At 43.7% G+C, this 15,521-nt stretch overlaps 17 non-coding genes and 2 pseudogenes across 17 annotated transcripts; all 19 read right to left on the reverse strand.

Moving 5' to 3' along the window:
* Positions 1-95: 95 nt before the first annotated feature.
* On the reverse strand, positions 96-214 carry LOC142506814 (5S ribosomal RNA). The gene has a single exon (XR_012805091.1). It is a non-coding gene; the product is annotated as a 5S ribosomal RNA (ribosomal RNA).
* A 330-nt stretch (positions 215-544) lies between these two features.
* Positions 545-664, reverse strand: LOC142509515 (5S ribosomal RNA). The gene has a single exon (XR_012807685.1). It is a non-coding gene; the product is annotated as a 5S ribosomal RNA (ribosomal RNA).
* Positions 665-1,342: 678 nt separating this feature from the next.
* Positions 1,343-1,463, reverse strand: LOC142515695 (5S ribosomal RNA). Its single transcript, XR_012811526.1, has one exon. It is a non-coding gene; the product is annotated as a 5S ribosomal RNA (ribosomal RNA).
* A 1,056-nt stretch (positions 1,464-2,519) lies between these two features.
* LOC142517007 (5S ribosomal RNA) lies at positions 2,520-2,640 on the reverse strand. Its single transcript, XR_012812771.1, has one exon. It is a non-coding gene; the product is annotated as a 5S ribosomal RNA (ribosomal RNA).
* Positions 2,641-3,696: 1,056 nt separating this feature from the next.
* LOC142506815 (5S ribosomal RNA) lies at positions 3,697-3,815 on the reverse strand. The gene has a single exon (XR_012805092.1). It is a non-coding gene; the product is annotated as a 5S ribosomal RNA (ribosomal RNA).
* A 331-nt stretch (positions 3,816-4,146) lies between these two features.
* LOC142517008 (5S ribosomal RNA) lies at positions 4,147-4,267 on the reverse strand. Its single transcript, XR_012812772.1, has one exon. It is a non-coding gene; the product is annotated as a 5S ribosomal RNA (ribosomal RNA).
* Positions 4,268-4,946: 679 nt separating this feature from the next.
* LOC142514297 (5S ribosomal RNA) lies at positions 4,947-5,067 on the reverse strand. The gene has a single exon (XR_012810197.1). It is a non-coding gene; the product is annotated as a 5S ribosomal RNA (ribosomal RNA).
* Positions 5,068-6,123: 1,056 nt separating this feature from the next.
* Positions 6,124-6,244, reverse strand: LOC142508356 (5S ribosomal RNA). Its single transcript, XR_012806573.1, has one exon. It is a non-coding gene; the product is annotated as a 5S ribosomal RNA (ribosomal RNA).
* Positions 6,245-7,301: 1,057 nt separating this feature from the next.
* Positions 7,302-7,422, reverse strand: LOC142510437 (5S ribosomal RNA). Its single transcript, XR_012808548.1, has one exon. It is a non-coding gene; the product is annotated as a 5S ribosomal RNA (ribosomal RNA).
* Positions 7,423-8,106: 684 nt separating this feature from the next.
* LOC142514321 (5S ribosomal RNA) lies at positions 8,107-8,225 on the reverse strand. The gene has a single exon (XR_012810219.1). It is a non-coding gene; the product is annotated as a 5S ribosomal RNA (ribosomal RNA).
* A 683-nt stretch (positions 8,226-8,908) lies between these two features.
* LOC142514129 (5S ribosomal RNA) lies at positions 8,909-9,027 on the reverse strand. The gene has a single exon (XR_012810038.1). It is a non-coding gene; the product is annotated as a 5S ribosomal RNA (ribosomal RNA).
* Positions 9,028-9,709: 682 nt separating this feature from the next.
* Positions 9,710-9,828, reverse strand: LOC142514342 (5S ribosomal RNA). The gene has a single exon (XR_012810239.1). It is a non-coding gene; the product is annotated as a 5S ribosomal RNA (ribosomal RNA).
* A 683-nt stretch (positions 9,829-10,511) lies between these two features.
* Positions 10,512-10,630, reverse strand: LOC142509091 (5S ribosomal RNA). Its single transcript, XR_012807279.1, has one exon. It is a non-coding gene; the product is annotated as a 5S ribosomal RNA (ribosomal RNA).
* A 704-nt stretch (positions 10,631-11,334) lies between these two features.
* On the reverse strand, positions 11,335-11,455 carry LOC142514454 (5S ribosomal RNA). The gene has a single exon (XR_012810346.1). It is a non-coding gene; the product is annotated as a 5S ribosomal RNA (ribosomal RNA).
* A 683-nt stretch (positions 11,456-12,138) lies between these two features.
* On the reverse strand, positions 12,139-12,250 carry LOC142512546 (5S ribosomal RNA; annotated as a pseudogene).
* A 682-nt stretch (positions 12,251-12,932) lies between these two features.
* On the reverse strand, positions 12,933-13,051 carry LOC142513513 (5S ribosomal RNA). The gene has a single exon (XR_012809456.1). It is a non-coding gene; the product is annotated as a 5S ribosomal RNA (ribosomal RNA).
* Positions 13,052-13,755: 704 nt separating this feature from the next.
* Positions 13,756-13,876, reverse strand: LOC142516468 (5S ribosomal RNA). The gene has a single exon (XR_012812261.1). It is a non-coding gene; the product is annotated as a 5S ribosomal RNA (ribosomal RNA).
* Positions 13,877-14,559: 683 nt separating this feature from the next.
* LOC142512845 (5S ribosomal RNA) lies at positions 14,560-14,671 on the reverse strand (annotated as a pseudogene).
* A 682-nt stretch (positions 14,672-15,353) lies between these two features.
* On the reverse strand, positions 15,354-15,472 carry LOC142513514 (5S ribosomal RNA). The gene has a single exon (XR_012809457.1). It is a non-coding gene; the product is annotated as a 5S ribosomal RNA (ribosomal RNA).
* Between the last annotated feature and the right edge of the window lie 49 nt (positions 15,473-15,521).

A 15,521-nucleotide genomic window follows, 5' to 3' on the forward strand; every position in this document is an offset into this window, starting at 1 on the left:
ATTTCACATGTTTTATCTGGTCCCGATCGAGATTCAGATGATTTGAGCCGAAAATCGTCTGTCAACAAGTAATCAGAAATAGAAAAACACGAAAAGGGGTGCAACACGAGGACTTCCCTGGGGGTCATCCATCCTAGTACTGCTCTCGCCCAAGCACGCTTAACTTCGGAGTTCTGATGGGATCCAATGCATTAGTGCTGGTATGATCGCAAATTATTGCTGAGATACGATAAAATGGATCCGGAATCGAATTTCGAACTTCCTGAACTGATTTCTCGAGGAAACGGAACATTAACAGAAGCGGTAAATCGCAAATTAGAGGGTCTTATAGAAGAAATTTAGCTAAAATCTCGCGAGCACTTTGCGGAGTAATGAGTCTCGTCCGTTTGCCCGTTTACAATAAATTAGCCTACAATTTTGTCCAAATCAGGCAGTACCCGAGCTACAGTGATTTCACATGTCTTATTTGTCCCGACCGAGATTCAGATGATTTGAGCAGAAAATCGTCCGTCAACAAGTAATCAAAAATAGAAAAACACGAAAAGGGGTGCAACACGAGGACTTCCCAGGTGGTCACCAATCCTAGTACTGCGCTTTCGCCCAAGCACGCTTACTTCGGAGTTCTGATGGGATCCGGTGCATTAGTGCTGGTATGATCGCACCCGACATTGATTGGGATGTTTATCCTTATATCCCTCGAGTACGTGTGGAGCGGGCGGCGATAGACAACACGCGGCACTGCTCTCGCCCAATCATAACCATGAAGTTAAGCGTTCTGGCGCGATGGTTGAGGTAGGATGGGCGACCTCCTTGGGAAGACTCGTGTCGCGAACGTTTACGTAAATTATGGATAAAACAGTCGAAATAATTGTTTATAATGAGTTAACCGTCTCCAGAGTAATCTGCGTCATACCCTTCCGCACAGAACCGGCTCACGACAACAAAAATCGATAAATGTTCCCAGAAAATAGAAAAAAATAAGAAGGAAATAACGAATGTAAAGCAATTATTATGCCTGGGACACGATAAAATGGAACCGGAATCGAATTTCGAACTTCCTAAGCGGATTTCTCGAGGAAACGAAAGCTTAACAGAAGCGGTAAATCGCAAATTAGAGGGTCTTAGAGAAGGAATTCGGCTAAATTCTCGCCAGCTCATTGCGTAGTAATGAGTCTCGTCCGTTCGCCCGTTTACAATCAAATTAGCCTACAATTTTGTCCAAATCCGGTAGTGCCCGAGCTACTTTCATTTAACATGTCTTATCTGGTCCCAATCGAGATTCAGATGATTTGAGCCGAAAATCGTCTGTCAACAAGTAATCAAAAATAGAAAAACACGAAAAGGGGTGCAACACGAGGACTTCCAAGGGGGTCACCCATCCTAGTACTGCGCTTTCGCCCAAGCACGCTTAACTTCGGAGTTCTGATGGGATCCGGTGCATTAGTGCTGGTATGATCGCACCCGACATTGAGTGGGATGTTTATTCTTATATCCCTCGAGTACGTGTGGAGCGGGCGGCGATGGACAACACGCGGCACTGCTCTCGCCCAATCATAACCACGAAGTTAAGCGTTCTAGCGCGATGACAGAGGTAGGATGGGTGACCTCCCTGGGAAGACCTCGTGTCGCCACCGTTTACGTAAATTATGGATAAAACAGTCGAAATTATTGTTTTTAATGAGTTAACCGTCTCCGGAGTAATCTGCGTCATACCCTTCCGCACAGAACCGGCTCACGACAACAAAAATCGATAAATGTTCCCAGAAAATAGAAAAAAAAATATGAAGAAGGAAATAACGAATTTAAAGCTGTTATTATGCCTGGGATACGATAAAATGGAACCGAAATCGAATTTCGAACTTCCTAAGCGGATTTCTCGAGGAAACGAAAGCTTAACAGAAGCGGTAAATCGCAAATTAGAGGGTCTTAGAGAAAAAATTCGGCTAAAATCTCGTCAGCTCATCGCGTAGTAATGAGTCTCGTCCGCTTGCCCGTTTACAATCAAATTAGCCTACAATTTTGTCCAAATCCGGCAGTGCCCGAGCTACTTTCATTTCACATGTTTTATCTGGTCCCGATCGAGATTCAGATGATTTGAGCCGAAACTCTTCTGTCAACAAGTAATCAGAAATAGAAAAACACGAAAAGGGGTGCAACACGAGGACTTCCAAGAATGTAAAGCTATTATTATTGCTGAGATACGATAAAATGGATCCGGAATCGAATTTCGAACTTCCTGAACTGATTTCTCGAGGAAACGGAACATTAACAGAAGCGGTAAATCGCAAATTAGAGGGTCTTAGAGAAGAAATTTAGCTAAAATCTCGCGAGCACTTTGCGGAGTAAAGAGTCTCGTCCGTTTGCCCGTTTACAATAAATTAGCCTACAATTTTGTCCAAATCAGGCAGTACCCGAGCTACAGTGATTTCACATGTCTTATTTGGTCCCGACCGAGATTCAGATGATTTGAGCAGAAAATCGTCCGTCAACAAGTAATCAAAAATAGAAAAACACGAAAAGGGGTGCAACACGAGGACTTCCCAGGTGGTCACCAATCCTAGTACTGCGCTTTCGCCCAAGCACGCTTAACTTCGGAGTTCTGATGGGATCCGGTGCATTAGTGCTGGTATGATCGCACCCGACATTGAGTGGGATGTTTATTCTTATATCCCTCGAGTACGTGCGGAGCGGGCGGCGATGGACAACACGCGGCACTGCTCTCGCCCAATCATAACCATGAAGTTAAGCGTTCTGGCGCGATGGCAGAGCTAGGATGGGTGACCTCCCCGGGAAGACCTCGTGTCGCGACCGTTTACGTAAATTATGGTTAAAACAGTCGAAATAATTGTTTTTAATGAGTTAACCGTCTCTGGAGTAATCCGCGTCATACCCTTCCGCACAGAACCGGCTCACGACAACAAAAATCGATAAATGTTCCCAGAAAATAGAAAAAAAATAAGAAGAAGGAAATAACGAATGTAAAGTTGTTATTATGCCTGGGATACGATAAAATAGAACCGGAATCGAATTTCGAAATTCCTAAGCGGATTTCTCGAGGAAACGAAAGCTTAACAAAAGCGGTAAATCGCAAATTAGAGGGTCTTAGAGAAGAAATTCGGCTAAAATCTCGTCAGCTCATTGCGTAGTAATGAGTCTCGTCCGCTTGCCCGTTTACAATCAAATTAGCCTACAATTTTGTCCAAATCCGGCAGTGCCCGAGCTACTTTCATTTCACATGTTTTATCTGGTCCCGATCGAGATTCAGATGATTTGAGCCGAAAATCATCTGTCAACAAGTAATCAAAAATAGAAAAACACAAAAAGGGGTGCAACACGAGGACTTCCAAGAATGTAAAGCTATTATTATTCCTGGGATACGATAAAATGGATCCGGAATCGAATTTCAAACTTCCTGAACTGATTTCTCGAGGAAACGGAACATTAACAGAAGCGGTAAATCGCAAATTAGAGGGTCTTAGAGAAGAAATTTAGCAAAAATCTCGCGAGCACTTTGCGGAGTAATGAGTCTCGTCCGCTTGCCCGTTTACAATCAAATTAGCCTACAATTTTGTCCAAATCCGGCAGTGCCCGAGCTACTTTCATTTCACATGTTTTATCTGGTCCCGATCGAGATTCAGATGATTTGAGCCGAAAATCGTCTGTCAACAAGTAATCAGAAATAGAAAAACACGAAAAGGGGTGCAACACGAGGACTTCCCTGGGGGTCATCCATCCTAGTACTGCTCTCGCCCAAGCACGCTTAACTTCGGAGTTCTGATGGGATCCAATGCATTAGTGCTGGTATGATCGCAAATTATTGCTGAGATACGATAAAATGGATCCGGAATCGAATTTCGAACTTCCTGAACTGATTTCTCGAGGAAACGGAACATTAACAGAAGCGGTAAATCGCAAATTAGAGGGTCTTATAGAAGAAATTTAGCTAAAATCTCGCGAGCACTTTGCGGAGTAATGAGTCTCGTCCGTTTGCCCGTTTACAATAAATTAGCCTACAATTTTGTCCAAATCAGGCAGTACCCGAGCTACAGTGATTTCACATGTCTTATTTGGTCCCGACCGAGATTCAGATGATTTGAGCAGAAAATCGTCCGTCAACAAGTAATCAAAAATAGAAAAACACGAAAAGGGGTGCAACACGAGGACTTCCCAGGTGGTCACCAATCCTAGTACTGCGCTTTCGCCCAAGCACGCTTAACTTCGGAGTTCTGATGGGATCCGGTGCATTAGTGCTGGTATGATCGCACCCGACATTGATTGGGATGTTTATCCTTATATCCCTCGAGTACGTGTGGAGCGGGCGGCGATAGACAACACGCGGCACTGCTCTCGCCCAATCATAACCATGAAGTTAAGCGTTCTGGCGCGATGGTTGAGGTAGGATGGGCGACCTCCTTGGGAAGACCTCGTGTCGCGAACGTTTACGTAAATTATGGATAAAACAGTCGAAATAATTGTTTTTAATGAGTTAACCGTCTCCAGAGTAATCTGCGTCATACCCTTCCGCACAGAACCGGCTCACGACAACAAAAATCGATAAATGTTCCCAGAAAATAGAAAAAAATAAGAAGGAAATAACGAATGTAAAGCAATTATTATGCCTGGGACACGATAAAATGGAACCGGAATCGAATTTCGAACTTCCTAAGCGGATTTCTCGAGGAAACGAAAGCTTAACAGAAGCGGTAAAGCGCAAATTAGAGGGTCTTAGAGAAGGAATTCGGCTAAATTCTCGCCAGCTCATTGCGTAGTAATGAGTCTCGTCCGTTTGCCCGTTTACAATCAAATTAGCCTACAATTTTGTCCAAATCCGGTAGTGCCCGAGCTACTTTCATTTAACATGTCTTATCTGGTCCCAATCGAGATTCAGATGATTTGAGCCGAAAATCATCTGTCAACAAGTAATCAAAAATAGAAAAACACGAAAAGGGGTGCAACACGAGGACTTCCAAGGGGGTCACCCATCCTAGTACTGCCCTTTCGCCCAAGCACGCTTAACTTCGGAGTTCTGATGGGATCCGGTGCATTAGTGCTGGTATGATCGCACCCGACATTGAGTGGGATGTTTATTCTTATATCCCTCGAGTACGTGTGGAGCGGGCGGCGATGGACAACACGCGGCACTGCTCTCGCCCAATCATAACCACGAAGTTAAGCGTTCTAGCGCGATGACAGAGGTAGGATGGGTGACCTCCCTGGGAAGACCTCGTGTCGCCACCGTTTACGTAAATTATGGATAAAACAGTCGAAATTATTGTTTTTAATGAGTTAACCGTCTCCGGAGTAATCTGCGTCATACCCTTCCGCACAGAACCGGCTCACGACAACAAAAATCGATAAATGTTCCCAGAAAATAGAAAAAAAAATATGAAGAAGGAAATAACGAATATAAAGCTGTTATTATGCCTGGGATACGATAAAATGGAACCGAAATCGAATTTCGAACTTCCTAAGCGGATTTCTCGAGGAAACGAAAGCTTAACAGAAGCGGTAAATCGCAAATTAGAGGTTCTTAGAGAAGAAATTCGGCTAAAATCTCGTCAGCTCATCGCGTAGTAATGAGTCTCGTCCGCTTGCCCGTTTACAATCAAATTAGCCTACAATTTTGTCCAAATCCGGCAGTGCCCGAGCTACTTTCATTTCACATGTTTTATCTGGTCCCGATCGAGATTCAGATGATTTGAGCCGAAACTCTTCTGTCAACAAGTAATCAGAAATAGAAAAACACGAAAAGGGGTGCAACACGAGGACTTCCAAGAATGTAAAGCTATTATTATTCCTGGGATACGATAAAATGGATCCGGAATCGAATTTCAAACTTCCTGAACTGATTTCTCGAGGAAACGGAACATTAACAGAAGCGGTAAATCGCAAATTAGAGGGTCTTAGAGAAGAAATTTAGCAAAAATCTCGCGAGCACTTTGCGGAGTAATGAGTCTCGTCCGTTTGCCCGTTTACAATCAAATTAGCCTACAATTTTGTCCAAATCCGGCAGTGCCCGAGCTACTTTCATTTCACATGTCTTATCTGGTCCCGATCGAGATTCAGATGATTTGAGCCGAAAATCGTCTGTCAACAAGTAATCAAAAATAGAAAACACGAAAAAGGGTGCAACACGAGGACTTTCCAGGGTGTCACCCATCCCCTAGTACTGCTCTCGCCCAAGCACGCTTAACTTCGGAGTTCTGATGGGATCCGGTGCATTAGTGCTGGTATGATCGCATCCGACATTGAGTAGGATGTTTATTCTTATATCCCTCGAGTACGTGAGGAGCGGGCGACGATGGACAACACGCGGCACTGCTCTCGCCCAATCATAACCACGAAGTTAAGCGTTCTAGCGTGATGGCAGAGGTAGGATGGGTGACCTCCCCGGGAAGACCTCGTGTCGCGACCATTTACGTAAATTATGGATAAAACAGTCGAAATTATTGTTTTTAATGAGTTAACCGTCTCCATAGTAATCTGCGTCATACCCTTCCGCACAGAACCGGCTCACGACAACAAAAATTGATAAATGTTCCCAGAAAATAGAAAGAAAAATAAGAAGAAGGAAATAACGAATGTAAAGCTGTTATTATGCCTGGGATACGATAAAATGGAACCGAAATCGAATTTCGAACTTCCTAAGCGGATTTCTCGAGGAAACGAAAGCTTAACAGAAGCGGTAAATCGCAAATTAGAGGGTCTTAGAGAAGAAATTCGGCTAAAATCTCGTCAGCTCATTGCGTAGTAATGAGTCTCGTCCGCTTGCCCGTTTACAATCAAATTAGCCTACAATTTTGTCCAAATCCGACAGTGCCCGAGCTACTTTCATTTCACATGTTTTATCTGGTCCCGATCGAGATTCAGATGATTTGAGCCGAAAATCATCTGTCAACAAGTAATCAAAAATAGAAAAACACGAAAAGGGGTGCAACACGAGGACTTCCAAGAATGTAAAGCTATTATTATTCCTGAGATACGATAAAATGGATCCAGAATCGAATTTCGAACTTCCTGAACTGATTTCTCGAGGAAACGGAACATTAACAGAAGCGGTAAATCGCAAATTAGAGGGTCTTAAAGAAGAAATTTAGCTAAAATTTCGCGAGCACTTTGCGGAGTAATGAGTCTCGTCCGTTTGCCCGTTTACAATAAAATTAGCCTACAATTTTGTCCAAATCAGGCAGTACCCGAGCTACGGTGATTTCACATGTCTTATTTGGTCCCGATCGAGATTCAGATGAATTGAGCAGAAAATCGTCCGTCAACAAGTAATCAAAAATAGAAAAACACGAAAAGGGGTGCAACACAAGGACTTCCCAAGTGGTCACCGATCCTAGTACTGCGCTTTCAACCAAGCACGCTTAACTTCGGAGTTCTGATGGGATCCGGTGCATTAGTGCTGGTATTATCGCACCCGACATTGAGTGGGATGTTTATTCTTATATCCCTCGAGTACATGTGGAGCGGGCGGCGATGGACAACACGCGGCACTGCTCTCGCCCAATCATAAGCATGAAGTTAAGCGTTCTGGCGCGATGGCAGAGCTAGGATGGGTGACCTCCCCGGGAAGACCTCGTGTCGCGAGCGTTTACGTAAATTATGGATAAAACAGTCGAAATAATTGTTTTTAATGAGTTGACCGTCTCCGGAGTAATCTGCGTCATACCCTTCCGCACAGAACCGGCTCACGACAACAAAAATCGATAAATGTTCCCAGAAAATTAAAAAAAAAATAAGAAGAAGAAAATAACGAATGTAAAGCTATTATTATTCTTAGGATACGATAAAATGTAACCAGAATCGAATTTCGAACTTCCTAAGCGGATTTCTCGAGGAAACGAAAGCTTAACAGAAGCGGTAAATCGCAAATTAGAGGGTCTTAGATAAGGAATTCGGCTAAAATCTCATCAGCTCATTGCGTAGTAATGAGTCTCGTCCGTTTGCTCGTTTACAATCAAATTAGCCTACAATTTTGTCCAAATCCGGCAGTGCCCGAGCTACTTTTATTTCACATGTCTTATCTAGTCCCGATCGAGATTCAGATGATTTGAGCCGAAAATCGTCTATCAACAAGTAATCAAAAATAGAAAAACATGAAAAGGGGTGCAACACGAAGACTTCTCAGGGGGTCACCCATCCTAGTACTGTTCTCGCCCAAGCACGCTTAACTTCGGAGTTCTGATGGGATCCGGTGCATTAGTGATGGTATGATCGCACCCGTCATTGAGTGGGATGTTTATTCTTATATCCCTCGAGTACGGGTGGAGCAAGCGGCGATGGACAACACGCGGCACTGTTCTCGCCCAATCAGAACCATGAAGTTAAGCGTTCTGGCGCGATGGCAGAGCTAGGATGGGTGACCTCCCTGGGAAGACCTCGTGTCGCGATCGTTTACGTAAATTATGGATAAAACAGTCGAAATAATTGTTTTTAATGAGTTAACCGTCTCCGGAGTAATCTGCGTCATACCCTTCCGCACAGAACCGGCTCACGACAACAAAATCGATAAATGTTCCCAGAAAATAGAAAAAAAAATAAGAAGAAGGAAATAACGAATGTAAAGCAATTATTATGTTTGGGATACGATAAAATGGAACCGGAATCGAATTTCAAACTTCCTAAGCGGATTTCTCGAGGAAACGAAAGCTTAACAGAAGTGGTAAATCGCAAATTAGAGGGTCTTAGAGAAGGAATTCGGCTAAAATCTCGTCAGCTCATTGCATAGTAATGAGTCTCGTCCGTTTGCCCGTTTACAATCAAATTAGCCTACATATTTGTCCAAATCCGGCATTGCCAGAGCTACCTTCATTTCACATGTCTTATCTAGTCTCGATCGAGATTCAGATGATTTGAGCCGAAAATCGTCTGTCAACAAGTAATCAAAAATAGAAAAACACGAAAAGGGGTGCAACACGAAGACTTCTCAGGGGGTCACCCATCCTAGTACTGTTCAAGCCCAAGCACGCTTAACTTCGGAGTTCTGATGGGATCCGGTGCATTAGTGCTGGTATGATCGCACCCGACATTGAGTGGGATGTTTATTCTTATATCCCTCGAAGACGTGTGGAGCGGGCGGCGATGGACAACACGCGGCACTGCCCTCGCCCAATCATAACCATGAAGTTAAGAGTTCTGGCGCGATGGCAGAGTTAGGATGGGTGACCTCCCTGGGAAGACCTCGTGTCGCGACCGTTTACGTAAATTATGTTTAAAACAGTCGAAATAATTGTTTTTAATGAGTTAACCGTCTCCGGAGTAATCTGCGTCATACCCTTCCGCACAGAACCGGCTCACGACAACAAAAATCGATAAATGTTCCCATAAAATAGAAAAAAATAAGAAGAAGGAAATAACGAATGTAAAGCTATTATTATCCCTGGGATACGATAAAATGGAACCGGAATCGAATTTCGAACTTCCTAGGCGGATTTCTTGAGGAAACGAAAGCTGAACAGAAGCGGTAAATCGCAAATTAGAGGGTCTTAGAGAAGGAATTCTGCTAAAATCTCGTTAGCTCAATGCGTAGTAATGAGTCTCGTCCGTTTGCCCGTTTACAATCAAATTAGCCTACAATTTTGTCCAAATCCGGCAGTGCCCGAGCTACTTTCATTTCACATGTCTTATCTGGTCCCGATCGAGATTCAGTTGATTTGAGCCGAAAATCGTCTGTCAACAAGTAATCAAAAATAGAAAAACACGGAAAAAGGTGCAACACGAGGACTTCCCAAGGGGTCACCCATCCTAGTACTACTCTCGCCCAAGCACGCTTAACTTCAGAGTTCTGATGGGATCCGGTACATTATTGCTGGTATGATCGCACCCAACATTTAGTGGGATGTTTATCCTTATATCCCTCGAATACGTGTGGAGCGGGCGGCGATGGACAACACGCGGCACTGCTCTCGCACAATCATAACCATGAAGTTAAGCGTTCTGGCGCGATGGCAGAGGAAGGATGGGTGACCTCCTTGGGAAGACCTCGTGTCGCGACCGTTTACGTAAATTATGGATAAAACAGTCGAAATAATTGTTTTTAATGAGTTAACCGTCTCCGGAGTAATCTGCGTCATACCCTTCCGCACAGAACCGGCTCACGACAACAAAAATCGATAAATGTTCCCAGAAAATAGAAAAAAAAATAAGAAGAAGGAAATAACGAATGTAAAGCTATTATTATGCCTCGGATACGATAAAATGGAACCGGAATCGAATTTCAAAATTCCTAAGCGGATTTCTCGAGGAAACGAAAGCTTAACAGAAGCGGTAAATCGCAAATTAGAAGGTCTTGGAGAAGGAATTCGGCTAAATCTCGTCAGCTCATTGCTTAGCAATGAGTCTCGTCCGTTTGCCTGTTTACAATCAAATTAGCCTACAATTTTGTCCAAATCCGGCAGTGCCCGAGCTACTTTCATTTCACATGTCTTATCTGGTCCCAATCGAGATTCAGATGATTTGAGCCGAAAATCGTCTGTCAACAAGTAATCAAAAATAGAAAAACACGAAAAAGGGTGCAACACAAGGACTTTCCAGGGTGTCACCCATCCTAGTACTGCTCTCGCCCAATCACGCTTAACTTCGGAGTTTTGATGGGATCCGGTGCATTAGTGCTGGTATGATCGCACCCGTCATTGAGTGGGATGTTTATTCTTATATCCCTCGAATACGGGTGGAGCAAGCGACGATGGACAACACGCGGCACTGTTCTCGCCCAATCAGAATCATGAAGTTAAGCTTTCTGGCGCGATGGCAGAGCTAGGATGGGTGACCACCCTAGGAAGACCTCGTGTCGCAACCGTTTACGTAAATTATGGATAAAACAGTCGAAATATTGTTTTTAATGAGTTAACCGTCTCCGGAGTAATCTGCATCATACCCTTCCCCACAAAACCGGCTCACGACAACAAAAATGAATAAATGTTCCCAAAAATGAATAAATGTTCCCAGAAAATAGAAAAAAAAAATAAGAAGAAGGAAATAACGAATGTAAAGCTATTATTATGCTTGGGATACGATAAAATGGAATCGGAATCGAATTTCGAACTTTTTAAGCGGATTTCTTGAGGAAACGAAAGCTTAACAGAAGCGGTAAATCGCAAATTAGAGGGTCTTAGAGAAGGAATTCGGCTAAAATCTCGTCAGCTCATTGCGTAGTAATGAGTCTCGTCCGTTTGCCCGTTTACAATCAAATTCGCCTACAATTTTGTCCAAATCCGGCAGTGCCTAAGCTACTTTCATTTTACATGTCTTATCTGGTCTCGATTGAGATTCAGATGATTTGAGCCGAAAATCGTCTGTCAACAAGTAATCAAAAATAGAAAAACACGAAAAGGGGTGCAACACGAGGACTTCCCAGGGGGTCACCCATCCTAGTACTGCGCTTTCGCCCAAGCACGCTTAACTTCGGAGTTCTGATGGGATCCGGTGCATTAGTGCTGGTATGATCGCACCCGACATTGAGTGGGATGTTTATTCTTATATCCCTCGAGTACGTGTGGAGCGGGTGGCGATGGACAACACGCGGCACTGCTCTCGCCCAATCATAACCATAAAGTTAAGCGTTCTGGCGCGATGGCAGAGCTAGGATGGGTGACCTCCCTGGGAAGACCTCGTGTCACGATCGTTTACGTAAATTATGGATAAAACAGTCGAAATTATTGTTTTTAATGAGTTAACCGTTTCCGGAGTAATCTGCGTCACACCCTTCCGCACAGAACCGGCTCACGACAACAAAAATCGATAAATGTTCCCAGAAAATAAAAAAAAAATAAGAAGAAGGAAATAACAAATGTAAAGCTATTATTATTCTTAGGATACGATAAAATGGAACCAGAATCGAATTTCGAACTTCCTAAGCGGATTTCTCGAGGAAACAAAAGCTTAACAGAAGCGGTGAATCGCAAATTAGAGGGTCTTAGAGAAGGAATTCGGCTAAAATCTCGTCAGCTCATTGCGTAGTAATGAGTCTCGTCCGTTTGCCCGTTTACAATCAAATTAGCCTACAATTTTGTCCAAATCCGGCAGTGCCCGAGCTACTTTCATTTAACATGTCTTATCTGGACCCGATCAAGATTCAGAGGATTTGAGCTGAAAATCGTCTGTCAACAAGTAATCAAAAATAGAATAACACGAAAAGGGGTGCAACACGAGGACTTCCCAGGGGGTCACCCATCCTAGTACTGCGCTTTCGCCCAAGCACGCTTAACTTCGGAGTTCCGATGGGATAAGTGCTGGTATGATCGCACCCGACATTGAGTGGGATGTTTATTCTTATATCCCTCGAGTACGTGTGGAGCGGGCGATGTTGGACAACACGCGGCACTGCTCTCCCTCAATCATAACCATGAAGTTAAGCGTTCTGGCGCGATGGCAGAGCTAGGACGGGTGACCTCCCTCGGAAGACCTCGTATCGCGACCGTTTACGTAAATTATGGATAAAATAGTCGAAATAATTGTTTTTAATGAGTTAACCGTCTCTGGAGTAATCTGCGTCATACCCTTCCGCACAGAACCGGCTCACGACAACAAAAATCGATAAATGTTCCCAGAAAATTGAAAAAAAAATAAGAAGAAGGAAATAACAAATGTAAAGCTATTATTATGCCTCGGATACGATAAAATGGAACCGGAATCGAATTTCAAAATTCCTAAGCGGATTTCTCGAGAAAACGAAAGCTTAACAGAAGCGGTAAATCGCAAATTAGAGGGTCTTAGAGAAGGAATTCGGCTAAATCTCGTCAGCTCATTGCGTAGCAATGAGTCTCGTCCGTTTGCCTGTTTACAATCAAATTAGCCTACAATTTTGTCCAAATCCGGCAGTGCCCGAGCTACTTTCATTTCACATGTCTTATCTAGTCCCGATCGAGATTCAGATGATTTGAGCCGAAAATTGTCTGTCAACAAGTAATCACAATATAAATACACGAAAAAGGGTGCAACACGAGGACTTCCCAGGGGGACACCCATCCTAGTACTGCTCTCGCCCAAGCACGCTTAACTTCGGAGTTTTGATGGGATCCGGTGCATTAGTGCTGGTATGATCGCACCCGTCATTGAGTGGGATGTTTATTCTTATATCCCTCGAATACGGGTGGAGCAAGCGGCGATGGACAACACGCGGCACTGTTCTCGCCCAATCAGAATCATGAAGTTAAGCTTTCTGGCGCGATGGCAGAGCTAGGATGGGTGACCACCCTAGGAAGACCTCGTGTCGCAACCGTTTACGTAAATTATGGATAAAACAGTCGAAATATTGTTTTTAATGAGTTAACCGTCTCCGGAGTAATCTGCATCATACCCTTCCCCACAAAACCGGCTCACGACAACAAAAATGAATAAATGTTCCCAAAAATGAATAAATGTTCCCAGAAAATAGAAAAAAAAAATAAGAAGAAGGAAATAACGAATGTAAAGCTATTATTATGCTTGGGATACGATAAAATGGAATCGGAATCGAATTTCGAACTTTTTAAGCGGATTTCTTGAGGAAACGAAAGCTTACCAGAAGCGGTAAATCGCAAATTAGAGGGTCTTAGAGAAGGAATTCGGCTAAAATCTCGTCAGCTCATTGCGTAGTAATGAGTCTCGTCCGTTTGCCCGTTTACAATCAAATTCGCCTACAATTTTGTCCAAATCCGGCAGTGCCTGAGCTACTTTCATTTCACATGTCTTATCTGGTCTCGATTGAGATTCAGATGATTGGAGCCGAAAATCGTCTGTCAACAAGTAATCAAAAATATAAAAACACGAAAAGGGGTGCAACACGAGGACTTCCAAGGGGGTCACCCATTCTAGTACTGCGCTTTCGCCCAAGCACGCTTAACTTCGGAGTTCTGATGGGATCCGGTGCATTAGTGCTGGTATGATCGCACCCGACATTGAGTGGGATGTTTATTCTTATATCCCTCGAGTACGTGTGGAGCGGGTGGCGATGGACAACACGCGGCACTGCTCTCGCCCAATCATAACCATGAAGTTAAGCGTTCTGGTGCGATGGCAGAGCTAGGATGGGTGACCTCCCTGGGAAGACCTCGTGTCACGATCGTTTACGTAAATTATGGATAAAACAGTCGAAATTATTGTTTTTAATGAGTTAACCGTCTCCGGAGTAATCTGCGTCACACCCTTCCGCACAGAACCGGCTCACGACAACAAAAATCGATAAATGTTCCCAGAAAATAAAAAAAAAATAAGAAGAAGGAAATAACGAATGTAAAGCTATTATTATTCTTAGGATACGATAAAATGGAACCATAATCGAATTTCGAACTTCCTAAGCGGATTTCTCGAGGAAACAAAAGCTTAACAGAAGCGGTGAATCGCAAATTAGAGGGTCTTAGAGAAGGAATTCGGCTAAAATCTCGTCAGCTCATTGCGTAGTAATGAGTCTCGTCCGTTTGCCCGTTTACAATCAAATTAGCCTACAATTTTGTCCAAATCCGGCAGTGCCCGAGCTACTTTCATTTAACATGTCTTATCTGGACCCGATCAAGATTCAGAGGATTTGAGCTGAAAATCGTCTGTCAACAAGTAATCAAAAATAGAATAACACGAAAAGGGGTGCAACACGAGGACTTCCCAGGGGGTCACCCATCCTAGTACTGCGTTTTCGCCTAAGCACGCTTAACTTCGGAGTTCCGATGGGATAAGTGCTGGTATGATCGCACCCGACATTGAGTGGGATGTTTATTCTTATATCCCTCGAGTACGTGTGGAGCGGGCGATGTTGGACAACACGCGACACTGCTCTCCCCCAATCATAACCATGAAGTTAAGCGTTCTGGCGCGATGGCAGAGCTAGGACGGGTGACCTCCCTCGGAAGACCTCGTATCGCGACCGTTTACGTAAATTATGGATAAAACAGTCGAAATAATTGTTTTTAATGAGTTAACCGTCTCTAGAGTAATCTGCGTCATACACTTCCGCACAGAACCGGCTCACGACAACAAAAATCGATAAATGTTCCCAGAAAATAGAAAAAAAAATAAGAAGAAGGAAATAACGAATGTAAAGCTATTATTATGCCTCGGATACGATAAAATGGAACCGGAATCGAATTTCAAAATTCCTAAGCGGATTTCTCGAGAAAACGAAAGCTTAACAGAAGCGGTAAATCGCAAATTAGAGGGTCTTAGAGAAGGAATTCGGCTAAATCTCGTCAGCTCATTGCGTAGCAATGAGTCTCGTCCGTTTGCCTGTTTACAATCAAATTAGCCTACAATTTTGTCCAAATCCGGCAGTGCCCGAGCTACTTTCATTTCACATGTCTTATCTAGTCCCGATCGAGATTCAGATGATTTGAGCCGAAAATTGTATGTCAACAAGTAATCACAATATATATACACGAAAAAGGGTGCAACACGAGGACTTCCCAGGGGGACACCCATCCTAGTACTGCTCTCGCCCAAGCACGCTTAACTTCGGAGTTTTGATGGGATCCGGTGCATTAGTGCTGGTATGATCGCACCCGTCATTGAGTGGGATGTTTATTCTTATATCCCTCGAATACGGGTGGAGC

This window comes from Primulina tabacum, chromosome 10 (genome assembly GCF_025594145.1).
Source record: "Primulina tabacum isolate GXHZ01 chromosome 10, ASM2559414v2, whole genome shotgun sequence".
Classification (NCBI taxonomy): Eukaryota; Viridiplantae; Streptophyta; class Magnoliopsida; order Lamiales; family Gesneriaceae; genus Primulina; species Primulina tabacum.